Here is a 15,073-nt window from a genome sequence, read left to right as displayed (position 1 = left end):
GCTTATGTGCAACTAAAGATTACTTTGAAATATAATTTTATTGTTTTCAGCTGACCTGTTTCTGAGTCATATGTAGATCATTGGAAGGGCGGTTTCATCCTTTGTGCTAGTCCACCCAAAGATAGACATAAGTTCTGGTCTAGTCGTCGACTGGAGGAACATTTTTTATGCCTTTCATCGACCGGTTCCCGAAATAGTCGATCTCCGGCAGCTGCAAGCAGGTTTTTCTCATTTTTTATCCATGTTTTCCGTCCCGTAAACTCATATGGTATTCGATACAAAGCATATCCTCTTAAAGTTAGGGATCACGAGTTGGCAGCATTTCTATGCCAGTTTCTTTATCGGTTTCCGTTTATAATTATTGATTCATGGACCAGCTATCTCTGATTGGCTACTCGTTGAGATTGAAATGCCTACTGAGTCTCCAAAAGCTAGATCGAAGGTTAAAAGACCTCTCAACTTATGTTAGTGCTACATAACGAACAATCGTTATGTAGTATTAACATACAATAATAACAATAATAAACATCAATAACAAGCTATTTAGTTTGCTGTTACTTAAACGTTTTCAACAATTCTGGCAGTTCTTTCTTTTCGGCATTTATCACTTCAGATTTTCCCTATAAGTCCTTTTATGGGGAAGTAATGGCTAGAGAGAGAGAGAGAGAGATCTAAACTTATTTCATTCCTATGAACGCTGTTATTCTTTCATTCTATGTTTCAATAAGTAAATTCTTAGGGAAATTACATTTTTGACATGTATATTTAAAAAATAAACAATTCTTTAAAAGGCTTTCTGGACATCAGTAATACCATCATTTAAATTAAAATTATTAAAATTATTATTATTATTATTATTTATTAATAGTTTATAAACTATGAACTATTATTAAATCGTTATTACTACTAATAATACGCGTTACCCCCCCCCACTCTCACCACCACAAAAGTCGACAAAACTCAATCATATTAAAGAGCATTGTCGTCAACCTTGTAAAAAATACAGACTGGAATTGACTATTAAAAATAAATGATCCTGTAACATTATATGAGAATTTCCAACTAAAGTTCACAGAAATATACAAAACAGCAACAAAGCCTACTCAAACGAAGCGACAAAGAGACAATAAGCAATGGATAAATGACGACATACTAAATAGTATTACCGTAAAAGAAAATCTATGGAAAAAACTAAAGTCACCCAGTAACACACATTTACAAACCTTATATAAAAACACCAAAAATCAACTAACAGCAAAAATTCGTAGGGCAAAAAGACGATACTACTTCCAAAAATTCATGGAATATAACGAAAACATGGAATAAACATGGGCTACAGTTAACGAATTAGTAAATCGAAAAAAGAAAACTTCAGCACAAGATTTTATTGCAAAAAGCTTCGGTCAGGATACAAACCAAGAGGAACAAGCAGACTCATTCAACTATGCCTTTACAAACAATATCACAACTAAAAAAAGACAATCTATCAACGTTCAACACAAAACTACCTACACAAAGTCAAAAACAAACTATGTACTTTCCACCTGTCATAAAACAGGAACAGAAAAAGCACTCTTACAGATAAAACCAAAACCCACACTAGGAATAGACAAAATAAGACTCACAGATCTTTTAACACACTTTTAACAAATAAATCCAATACTTTTGACACTCGTGAACACAACATTCGACACTAGCATTATTCCACAACTAAAAACTGCAGTAATTACGCCAATATACAAACACGGCAAAAGAAACGATACTCAGAACTACAGACCAATAGCTACACTACCAGTCATTTCAAAATTTCTAGTAAAAATAACACACACCAGACTACAGAACTATTTTCAGAAGTACAACATCATCTGACAAAACCAATACGGCTTTCAGAAAACAAAAAAAACACCATCACATTATTACAAGACATCGCCGACGCAATGAACAAGGCTCTCAACAAAAACAAGTACGCTATCCTTATACTGCTTGACTTAACCAAAGCATTTGATCTTGAACTTGACATAATACTCACCAAACTATACTAAATAGGTATAAGAGGAACACTACATACTTGGTTCAAGATCTATCTCTCAAACAGAACTAGGTACATGTCAGAGCCGTGGTACACAAATAAAATGGTGTCCCTCAATCTATTCAACATATATATTAACGATGTTCGTAAACTGGCCATAAGATGTCAAATATTTCAGTAAGCAGATAACACCCGACTACTAGAAATCCACACAGACATCAACACGACTCTCTCCAAAGCACAACAAGACCTAAATGAAATCACAACACTTCTACCAAACCCAATTGTAATCAACAGCATCGAAACACAGATGTTAATAATACACAACCCGAGAATCATGCGCCCAGCACCACTGTCGATACACTGTCACACATACCGCTGCATTAACAACAACAACAACAAAAAAAAAAGAAAACTGTCAATGTCCCGAAATGAAACCAGTAACACATGAAAAATACCTTGGCCTTTACATAGATTTCCACCTTAAATGGACAAAAATATAGATTACCTACACACTAAACTCCGTATCTTCGAAGCAAAACTCTTACAAGTAAGAGACATGATTCCATCTAACATAATAAATAATAAATAATAATAATAATAAAAAAAAACTCCTATATCACGGTATCTGTGAATCTCTACTCAAGTACGGTATAACAGTCTACGCAAACACATCAAACAGCCACCTAACAAAATTAGAAATATTACATTGGAGAATTGTGTCAACATTGAATTCTACACCTTATACACAACAACCAATATCCGACCACCACTTGACGATACAGAGAATCCTGAGCATGAAAAAATCTGAAAAAATTAATATTACTAAGTAAGGAATTACTTCTACATCACCTATCGAAACAACAGAGACACATATCGTATAACATGATCCACAACAACTCTCCACATCCCTACACCCTTCAACAACTCATACGGTTCTTTTGTGAGATCGCGTCTGATACCCACGTTCCTCAAAAACCTACCAAGAAATTTAAAACACATAGACAACTACAGAACCTTAAAATGTGAACTCTGCAAACTATTCCAACACAGTTAATATAGCATTAACACTTATGACAAATCGCAAGCGTCCAGCGCCTACATTTCATCCATGAATAGTACCAAACAAAATAAATAGTGAAGGCTAATCCTGCTCTCTTCGTAAAAGCTAACCCTAGCTTCGAAGTAGGGGCATTAGACAGCCCACATTCAACTAATCCTCATAATAATAGACTGGAAATTATTGTAATGCATATGTTCAATACCGTGTTTAATAATAAATGATGATACTGATATTAAAAAAAAATTATGTGTATTTATATTTAAAGAAAAAATACTAAAAAGAAATAAGATACGTTAAACTGTGTACAAAATTTTGTACAGAGCAGATAATGTAATATGTCTTAAATGTGCAAACGTAAATATTTTGTATAATGATAAGTGGAAACAAATATTAAAAAAATATTATATAGAGAAATAATATCTATTATTATTGTATATAAAGAGTGTAAAAATGCAAGAAAAAAATCCTGTAATAATCATCATTGTTAATATAATAATAATATTTTTTTTATTGTTCTTTCAAATATTTGCTACATATAATGAGATTTAAATAGTAATGGTGATAACAGTTTTTTTTATATAACAATCATAATAATAATTTACAATTATATTGTTCTTCAGAGTTACATAAGTTGTATAATATTACATGTTGTAGTTTACTATTTTTTTTTAGTTTGAAAAGGTGTGATTATACAACAGTATTTACACATATGCAATCTAAATATTATATTTCCTTATTCTCACAAACATACAGTGTAAACTTGTGATTTACATTTAAAAGAATTTTTTTTTTACATGCATACATTTGTTACAGTTATTATATACATTACATACATTTGTTTACATATGATACATTACTTGTTTACATGTGATATTTACATTACGTACATTGGTTTACATATAATACATACATTGGTTTTCATGTGATACGTACATTACATGCATTTGGTTAAGTATGATACATCTTGGATGAGAACTAATTTCTTTGCTTTCATCCTCGAAGCTTATATGTAAGCTTATCTGAGGATAATAATAATAATATTATTATTATTTTTATTATTTAAAAATCATCATGTACGTGCAAGTATCTGTTATGCAAGTATTTATATAATGTGTTATAAATATTATATATGTAAAATTACTATTGTATGTATGTACGTAATTTAGCTGAGAAATAATAAAATATTTAAAAAAATCAGTATCCACAAAAAACGAAGAGGCAGCCAGTTATCAAATGCCATACGTTCATCAACACAAACACTGGAGATGAATTAAACGACGAAGTAGTATAATAATAACTAACAAGCATAAATTAGAAGTAATAATATGTAAAACTACAAAACTATATGCATCGAATTAAAAAGTATTGAACAAGAGAAGTCCTTAATGTTACAGGCAATCTACACACTACTCAATTTAAAGACCAACAATTTCTTGATAATATAAACAGATGGCTTTCTATCAGAGAAGACCGCGCCTCAGAATACCTGCTAATAATAGGTGATATTAATATAAACATCCTGAACATAAATAACAACACAGAACAATACTTAGATCTCCTATCTGCATATAACATAACCATAACCTTAACTATATGGTCGTATATATGTAACGAGATTGTGTAAAACATAATCACCTCATCCTGTATCGATCCCATAAATATACGGGCCCCTTCAAACAGCTATAAAACAGTCATAACGTGTAAAGTGGCAGACCATTATGTCACTGCACTAAAGCTGCATAATGATCCAAAAGCCTTAAAACTCATGAGACTACGAAATAGCATAATAGCATCATAAACGAAACTAGTAAATAACGAAATCGGAAAAACAGGCTAGAGGAGGATAGCATCTTTTGACTCCGCTGATGCTGTACGTAAGCTTTAGATAAGTTAGCGGTGCATACCTTTAGCTTTTAATAAAAGCTGAAGGGTTAATAAAGTTTAATTTAATAATTTAATAAAATTCAAGCTTCCAAGCAGATTGGATCGCGATGGGTACTGAAACAAACCCACGAAATCACCGCCATCAATTATCTTACTCAGATTAGGTCAACAGAAGCTTCGAGGAAGACGCAGAAACGTCGCTCCGAATAGACAAACTACTTTATCAGTAATTTGTATACTGAATTATTGTTGTAATTAAAAATGACAATAATGTTAAGTAGTATGTATGTAGACACACTCTATACTAACAAACTTTGATATTGATATTAAATTTTATTACTATCATTATTATCAAATTATATGTCGTAAACTGTCTGAATTAAATACATAATAGTTATGATAGAAATATTGATATTCAGGAAAAGCTATGTATATTTACATAAAATTATTCCGTTATTATTATTATTATTATTATTATTATTAATAACCAACTGGTGTCATCCTCAGATAAGTTTACATATAAGCTTCGAGGATGAAAGCAAAGAAATTAGTCCTCATCCAAGATGTATCATATGTAACCAAATACATGTAATTTACGTATCACATGAAAACCAATGTATGTAATGTATGTATTATATGTAAACCAATGTACGTAATGTAAATATCACATGTAAACAAATGTAAAGTAATGTATCATATGTAAACAAATGTATGTAATGTATATAATAACTGTAACAAATGTATGCAATGTAAAAAAAAATTCTTTTAAATGTAAATCATGAGTTTACACTGTATGTTTGTGAAAATAAGGACACATGATATTTAGATTGCATATGTGTAAATACTGTTGTATAATCACACCTTTTCAAACTAAAAAAAAAATAGTAAACTACAACATGTAATATTATACAACTTATGTAACTCTGAAGAACAATATAATTGTAAATTATTATTATGATTGTTATATAAAAAAAAATCATTGAGTGTGTGTGTGTGTGTGTGTGTGTGTGTGGTATTACTGTATTGTATAGTGAATTGTATGCACATTCATGATCATGCACATGTAAATATTATGGATAAATATTTAGCTAGTTAAAATGTTTATTTATATTTATAAAAAATTAACCTATTCTGCATTTTGTAATGAATCTTCGTACTTTACTGCGAATATAATGTTTCAATATATATATGTAAATATTCTGTATGATAATAAAGCTTCTCATCGTCATTAGCAAAAACGTGTAACGTTATTGATTTAACATTCCATAATGAATAGTTGAACATTTGTAATGAACAGTGAACAGAAAATCTGTTAGTAATACTTCACTTATATATTTGTAAATATTCTTTATTTGTGATGAAAATCATAAACTCTCTCATTGTCATAAAGTATTATTATTATTATTACAGCGTATAAATACACTAAAAAATCAAAATTGTAAATATATACAGGGAAAAAAAAGAAAAAAGATCTGTAATTTTTTATTGAAAAAAAAAACAGAACTAAACCTGTTGTAAATAGGTAATCTTATGTATTGTAAAAATGTAATCACAATATTAATCATAATTTTAATAATAAAAAAAGGATTGAGTTTTATTTTTAAAAGAAAAATATGTAATCAAGTATGTATCATATGTAATCAAATGCATGTAATGTGTGTATCATATCTAATTAAAAAATTATTATTATTATTATTATTATTATTATTATTATTATTATTATTATTATTATTATTATTATTATTATTATATTCAATTAACAGAATTTACACTCGAAGTGTAACAAGAAAAATGAACAAGCCAATACGGGCTTTATTCCCAGGAATTACGAGCCCAGGAATCGTCTAAACGTCGTTGCAAAATGTGAGATGTTACTAAGAGTGCCGTTTTCTGTAGTTGAGACAGTGTTATATCTGAGAGGCTTTGTTTATCCTCATGTTTCATAAATGCTTTTGGTATTGCTGCTAGTTTCTATGGAAATTGGAACTATAGTTTCGTTTTTGTTAAAAAGTCGTTTCAATCTCTAGATCCCTATATCCATCAGGCATTCATGTTCTTTTTCTTCTAATCTACTGTTCCTTGGTGTTGCTAGATCATAAACTACACTTGTTGTTGTTATTATTGTTTTACAACCAGAAATGTCTGAAATAATCTGTTACAAATGTTTATCTGTCAGAAGTTTGAAGTCCGACAATATCACTGCATTTTAATTTTAATGACGTTTTCAACCCTGTGTTTCCAAAGGGGTTTACAAGATAGGAAACCATATTTCCTACAGAAGTTCCAGTGTACAGCTTTTGCTGCCTGATTCAACCTTTGTTTATAAGTCTATGTGAGCAATCTTACAGCACGAAAACTAATTAGATTGTTCACTGCTTCTTTATCTTTGCATAGTCGGTATTTGCTATCGTTATGGATCTTTTCAATCTTCATCTTCATTGCATACATTGGTAGTGTTTGTTCTTAAGCATCGGTTATCAAACAATCTGTCTCTTTCTGGATGCTCTCCTACAGAAGCAGCTCCCGGTTAAGCGACTGTCAATTTCCCATTCAATATCCTTCAAATATTGACCAGGGAATGCTTTATTTTTCCACTCTTCTGTTCATCATTTCTTCATCATTGCACTGCTTGAATTAGAAACTTCTTTTTTTTCTTTCTTTTTTTTTTGTACTTATCTTGATGTAAGCGACAGTCACTTCACTTCTGCTATGGTTTGCTTGTCTTGTAAAAGTCCAGATCTTCCAATTTTGCTAGCTATGTGCATCCATTTCATATCACTACTTAGATGCAGCGCATCGTTCACTGGTGTTAAACTCGACTTAGTGTCCCGCATATTTATTGCTGTTACACTACTGCCTCCATTCAGTTTGGACGCAAGAACTTTTCTACTTATTTATGACATTCATCGTGGGTCATTGTTTTAATTTTCCTTCCATTTAGACTTGGAGGAAAAACAAGCAAATAAATCACCACTACACGTGCATGCCCTCGCATGCAATGCACTAGATTACATCTTAAACATAACTGCGATGGCTAAAAATTTAAGGAAAATCCACTCCCCTTGTTTTCCTTAATGATAATTCTTTTATCTGCGCTCAAAGTTTTTGTTCCCTTATTTTGAGAAAATCGAAGAAACATTCAGACTGGTTACTCTATTATACAGAACCCGGTGCTTTTACATTATTTAGTATTTATTAGCTAAGCGATATATAAAAATAAACAATATGAAAAACACAGTTTCATGTGTTACCCTAAAGCGAATTTGTATCCCCTATACTCGATACCTGGCATTAACAATGCCACATATTAAAGTAGGCACATGCAAAAAAAAAAAAAAAAAAAAAAAGAACTTGGGAAATTACCGTTGCTACTTAAAATGTTACAGACATGCAAATACACTGACTTCGAAAGATGTGAACAAAATTTATTACAATTATTGTTATTATTACTGTTATTGTTATTTATTGTTATTATTATGAAGTATATTTAAAAATGAATGAATCAGCACTGCATAAAATATTTACGTGTATCTACTTTCATGCGCATATATATATATAAATAAATAAAAAGGAATAAAACGAGCTAGTTGCATTATCTTTTAGTATTCATAGATGATGCATTCATTGTTACGTCTGCAGACGTAACGATTTCAATTTCAATCAATTACTGAAAAAATGACAAATAAATTTTTACGATTTTTATTATTGTATGAAGATTTCCAAGGAAACCTGTATAAGAAAAATCGATTCATAATATGAAAAATACTATTTTAAACATGGGAGAAATAGGAGGAAAGTATATGTGTAATGAGGAAAGTATAATGAAAGAAACATTTTCGTAGAATTGACCAATGAAAACGTATTTCAAGGTTAAAATGATCATGGAGACTTAGAATACTTGAAAGAGAATAAGCCTAAGGTTCGTGAATTTTGTATCATAACTTCACAAGAAATAAATACAATAGAAGAGATAAAAATCTAAAGAGATAAAAATAAGACAATATAAATCGTTGAGAATCTGATTATGTATTATGTTTACTCACAATTTGAATAAAAAAAATCTTAGCTGTTATTCATTCACCATTAACAATGTCAGATAATCCTATTTGGAACGTTAGTGATTTTATTAAGGAAATAAATGAAAAAAAAAAATTTTCTTTATGTTTTTTTTTTTTTTGCTTTTTTAATTTCACCATTAGCAGGGACATTTTTAAACTCTTTTTTTTTCGATACCCTTCAGTGATTTACTCAAGCAAAGAAAAAACCTCTTCCACACAGCAGCAGCATCTCTATACAGATCATTTTCCATACACGTCTCGAGAAAATTTTCCTTTGAGGAATATCACGAAAGGTCACTAAATATCAAACTGCGTGACCGACGACGGCCTAGTTGGCCAAGTGGTTAGCAGATACGCTAACCACTCGGTTAGCGTATCCAGCCATGAGATTGCGGGTTCGAATACCGCCTAGGGCATGGATGTTTGTGATTTTCCTATTAACCAATTACCATATACTGCTGTGACCGGTGTCCTGGCGCAGAATGACCTTTGATGTCTTTGCGCCATAAAAATCAAATAAAAAAATCGTGGCAGACAATTCCAATATATTGCACATTCATTATTGAAAAATGACCTTATCACACTTTGAAATGGTTAAAAGTTTCAAGTAATCTGACATACGCTGCCCTCCTCCGAAGTGAGTGCGTGTCCTTCTGACAAACATATGGCAATATTTATGCAACTTTAGGTCAATTTTCGTATGATTTTGCATTGTCCACCGAGAGATTCCACATTCTGATGCTCTTTTAGGTCTTACTTTAATTGATTATCTCAAAACAGTTTTCCTCTTGTTGAAGATCCACCACTTCTAATTTCTCCTTCACACACTACCAGAGCTAAAGAATTTCTGCTACCACAAGAGCATTTATATTGATGGAAAATCTCCCTGGCCTTAAACAATCAAAATTGCGGAAGTCGGATTTTACTTGTTTCTTTAGGTCTCTTATTTCAAAACTATCTGAAAATAAAAAATTGATGACTACCAAACTTATAAGTACAGAATATTCTAAGACAGCGTTTCCCAAACTGTGGGCGGTAGGTTTTGTTGAGGGGGGTCGAGAAATAATGAAAATAAATTGAAAATGTTTTAAGACTAAGCAGATTTTTTTTATCTTAAGAGAAACGTATTTAATTTTTATTATTTATTATTTCTTCTTTGTTCTTTTTTATATTTTAATGGAAAAATCACACATTAGTGTTGGTTCACAAATTTTGCTTCCTGCGTATTTCGGCGATTAATGAATATTAATAAATATATGCTAATTCTTAAAAGTTTCATTTCAAAGGTATTGAGAACAAAAAGTTTACAAAATCTTGAATATAAATTATATTAAATATAAATCAACATTACGATTTTTTTTTCGAGGGGGCCATCAAATATTTTACTTTTTCCAAAGGGGGGCCTCGACATTCAGAGGTTTGGGAAGCACTGTTCTAAGATGTGCAGTTACAATTAATGCTCTATTTCTTCCAGTAAGAAGGAATGCGCGGGTGATCATGGCTTGCAGGAGCGTTGGTGAAAATGCAAAGGAAGCTGCTCTCGACATGGTCCGATCAACTGGTAAAATAACAACGTGGTCATCAAACATTTGTATATAAACTCTTTGAAATCAGGGCGTGTATTTGAAGACTTCAATAAGGCTAAACAATCACTCGATATCCTCATCAACAACGTGATTGTTTATGGCAACCCAGGTTTACATTTGACTGATTAGTGCGTTCTTCATCAGAATGTGTACTCCAATACGAAGCTTGCGAATGTCATGAAGATTGCAAGACACTAGAGTCACAGTGGAGTCACAGTGAATGCGATAGATGTATCCGCTGTTGCTTCCCGCAACGGTGGACACATCTATCGATCGTAACGGCGCCGGAGTTCAGACATTTCTGTTTAAATATGGGTTAAAGGCATTGTTATATCCCTTGCATAAAGATTGTAAGGAAGGAGCTCAGACTTCCCCCTTTTTTTGGCAATGGAGGAGAAAGTAAAAATGTGTCGAGAGAATATTTCGAAGATTGTCAAAGTCGTGTACTCCACGTGACTAGAAATGCGAATCTTGTCCGGAAATTATTGGAGATGTCCTAAAAGCTGACAGGACTAAAATAAGTAATGAACAGATGTGAAAAATCATTGTTGAAAGAAACGCTTCTATGCTTCAATATAATTCCCCAAAGAAAACGTTTCCAGTAAAAACAGTTCTATTCTATTGGATTTTTATGCACTATGGCATACTTATTGACGATTAAAGATATTTTTAATTCGAAGTGGTTTATAAAAAAATTTTCTGCACTTGTGGTATCGTGTTGTCCGACAATACATGTCGGACAACCGAGATGTATGAAAAGAAATTCCCATCAAAGAACGTATAGAAATATATTGAAATATCTAAATAAATTAATCCTATTTTTCATTTTATTTTAGAAAAATATCAGGTTCTTTGAAATTAATTATTAATTATTAATTAATCATAATTAGAAATTAATCATACATATTAATCAAGCATTTACAGATAAAAATATGATTGATGAGCTGTAGATGGCGCTGTGTTCTCTGTTGGATACAGTCTATGTCGTGTGCAGATGGATTAATCACAAGTGAATTACTGTTGAAGACAGCAAAGCAAGATTATTCCTGTAATTCAGCGGTGACTATTGCGATTGCGTAGAAAGTTTAAAGGCTTAGGGGACCAATCGACTAATTCATCCGAGAGAAGAGAGAAAAAAAAATCGTCCATTTTAAATAGGATAGTTTTCCGGTTTTGTTTGTTTCTAAATTCATTTATTTCTAATTTAATTATTACTTTAAAAATTTAAGAAATATGACAGCCTTCCATAAGTGAAAAACGGGAAAAATACAATCGACTCCATCAGAAGTGCAAAGATGTTCATTCCTAACATATATAGAACCTAAAATATAATTATTTATTTGATTTCTATGTTACAATGATTTCAAATAATTTTATCGTGGGCTATGAAAAAATCTCAGTCTAAGGATAACAGCTCCCTTCCCCACCCGTCTTATTCTTCTTCTTCCTTTCTCCTCCCTTCCTTAGTTCGGGTTAAGCCCCCTAATAATAGCTGTACAAGGAATAAATGCAGCTAGCTCGTCACTTCCCTGCTGCATCGTATAAGAAAAGGTATTTTATGAACTGCAATCCGTGTGTGTTCACGCTGCCAGTTTGCCTGGTCTGAGAAACGATGAAGACAAATTTCCGGGTAAAAAAAAAAAAAAACCCTATCTCCATCTGAGACCGGCTAACTCACCTTTAGTCGAAAGAGACCAGATAAAAGGTTCCTGAGGTCAAGGATGGGAACAGAACCCAGGTCTTTCAGACGAAAGAGCTTCGTTATGATTTCTAATTCATTCGAGCTGTTATTATATTGTAAGTTTTAACTGTGTTTCACGTATGGTAAGGTGCTTCTAATCCTCATTAAATTACATTTTGATATATCACTTTGATTTCTATATATAAGAATAAAATTCCGAATGGTGTATTGCCAGTAATATACTGCTTATGCTAGATGCGAATGGAATCATCCGCTGATATTCTGATTTAAATTCCCAGACTCATCTTAATTTCCTTTATTTAAAATAATAATAATCTCCTTTTGATTAATTCCAATTTAGTATCCTTAAAGAAGCGTAATCCGTCATTCTCTGCAACAGATGTTAAAATATACGCAATAATAAAATACATGCAGAATCCTTCTAAAAGAAAGTGCAGAAATCACCCAGCCAACCACGATGGTCAAATGGATGGCGTACTTATTCGCTAACCAAGAAGCTGCGAATTCGAATCCCACTGTAGTATGGGTGCTTATAATTGTGTTTATTTTGTACATGATCCCCCCCCCGTGTGAGATCATCCTCTTTTTTTTTTTTAGGTCTGAAGTGATTAAATGTTTTCTACATCTGCACTCTCGAGAAGGGTTTTCGTGATGTCTGACCCGTGATGCATACAAGATGCTCCTCGAGGGGGTTCCCACCGCAAGCAAGGCATCAAAGTCAATAAAATAACTGATAGCATTTTAATAGATCATACATTTGGATTAATTAAAAATAAACGCATTTTGGAACATGCAGTGATTGTGTAATATCAATTATCCCTTTTCATCCTTCAGTTTGTTAATTTTGATTGAGGTATATTTGTTCAGGAATCGCCTTCCCCTCTCTCCTTCACTCTGAAGAGCTAACTCAGTTTCATTTGAAAAGTTCTCGAAATCACATTCTTTTTATCTTTGACAGAGAATGCATTAAAGGAGTATTTCGATGCAAGGTTTGACGTGCACTCCAAATGTCCACAAAATTCGCTATTGAAACTTTCAGAGAAATCAAATGATGGGGAAACTCCAATTTTTTATCTGTGACACCCGAAAGTACGATTGGGGAAATTCCTGCCACTAAAGACATTTCAGCGAACTGATTTAGAGACCGCGCAGTGCAACAACTTTATCTAACAGTAATGAACGTGTCAGTGAGGCTAATATCGCGGATGAATATATATCCCCGCGGTTAGACTAAGAGCTTTTGCGCTTCGCAAAAGCTAACCTTTCTCAGTCATAGGTAATTACAATGTAAGTGATTTATTTTATTTTATAATTAAATATATCAATAGAAATATTAACGAGAAGTTATTTCTAATGTAATTTTGTTACAGTCAAAGCGAACAATTAAAATATAACATTATATGTCTTCTGTCAAATCCTTCCCAAAAATATTCATGTAATGATTGAATAACAGTAGACCAAGGACTTATCCTTCTAATCCACTGTTTGCCTTAGATCGTGCAGACGCACATTCCCCGCATACACTTTAGAATATCTGTCAGTAAGCTAGATATATCTAGCTTACGGACAGATATCTCCTCTTATTCACGATAATATTTTATAATTCAAACCCATATTCTCCAATTTATGCAACAGTTTTCCATGCTGTATTTTGTCAAAAGCCTTAGTAAAATCCAAGAGTATCATGGTGTATTCATTCCCTATGTCTAGTTCAATGGTAATGCTGTTATAGAATGTGAGCAATTTTCTAAAACATGACCTTCCCTCAGTAAACCCATGCTGTTCATTGTCAAGTGGAGATTCACTGTCAGCCCATTTCTGAATGCGAGCCCTAACCGTTTATTTTCCGACATCTTCACCATCAGTCCTGAGATACTGATTGGTCGATGCATGGATACGGTTTTATGGACTTTACAACAGTGTTATAAATAACTCTTAATTTCTAGTCGTTTCGATCTTCATATTAAGATCACCATCTGGAGCATATACAAATATACAGGACAAGCTGAGTTACATTACATACAGTAAGCTAGAGAAACAATGATTTGATCACAGGTTATTCTACTGGCATGACCTCTAGTGAAAAAAAAAATACAATTTAATTATTTAGAAACTACATCAAGCTAAATTATATTTATGATAAAATGCGCAGAGATTCTTTCTTATAGATAGTTTTCTTTCAGTAACAATGATGTCCTATTTTTAGCATTACAATTGTTATTTTTGATTTACTATCCTGGATTTTCTACAATAATGTTTACAGTTACTCTTAGAGAGAAAGGTTCCCTGGGTCGATTATGTGCCTTCCATATGCTTGGGATTTTTAGGCCATCATTATTGTTCAGATTCGGGTGGTTGATAATAATCTCACATGCTTCCTTAAATTTGCGTTCATACCATGTTTTGATGTGATGTAAACAACTAATGCTTTTCTAGTCAATTCTATGTGAGGTGTTCAGGGCATGGTCAGAAAGGCCAGCTTCACCATAGTTGGCCTTTCTGATCACGATCCGGCTTTGGAGACGGATGGGAAGAATATAGCTTGCTGGAGACTGTAGCAGCTTGGTTGGTTTGGCTTTGAGCATAATCGAAGTGACGTCTTCAGTAATGTAATTTTGTTTTGAAAGTTTTGTAAAGAACAGTGGATTGCTCAAGATCTGGTCAGACAGGATGTTTGTTACGGTTCTGTGTCTTGACGAATAATGTTTGCGATGAAGACATCTGGGGATATTTTGTTAAGAAATTCTTGAG

Source organism: Typopeltis vanoorti, chromosome 24, assembly GCF_054136105.1.
Source record: "Typopeltis vanoorti isolate ZY-2024b chromosome 24, IOZ_Tvanoo_1.0, whole genome shotgun sequence".
Classification (NCBI taxonomy): Eukaryota; Metazoa; Arthropoda; class Arachnida; order Uropygi; family Thelyphonidae; genus Typopeltis; species Typopeltis vanoorti.
This window is presented reverse-complemented; position numbering follows the sequence as displayed.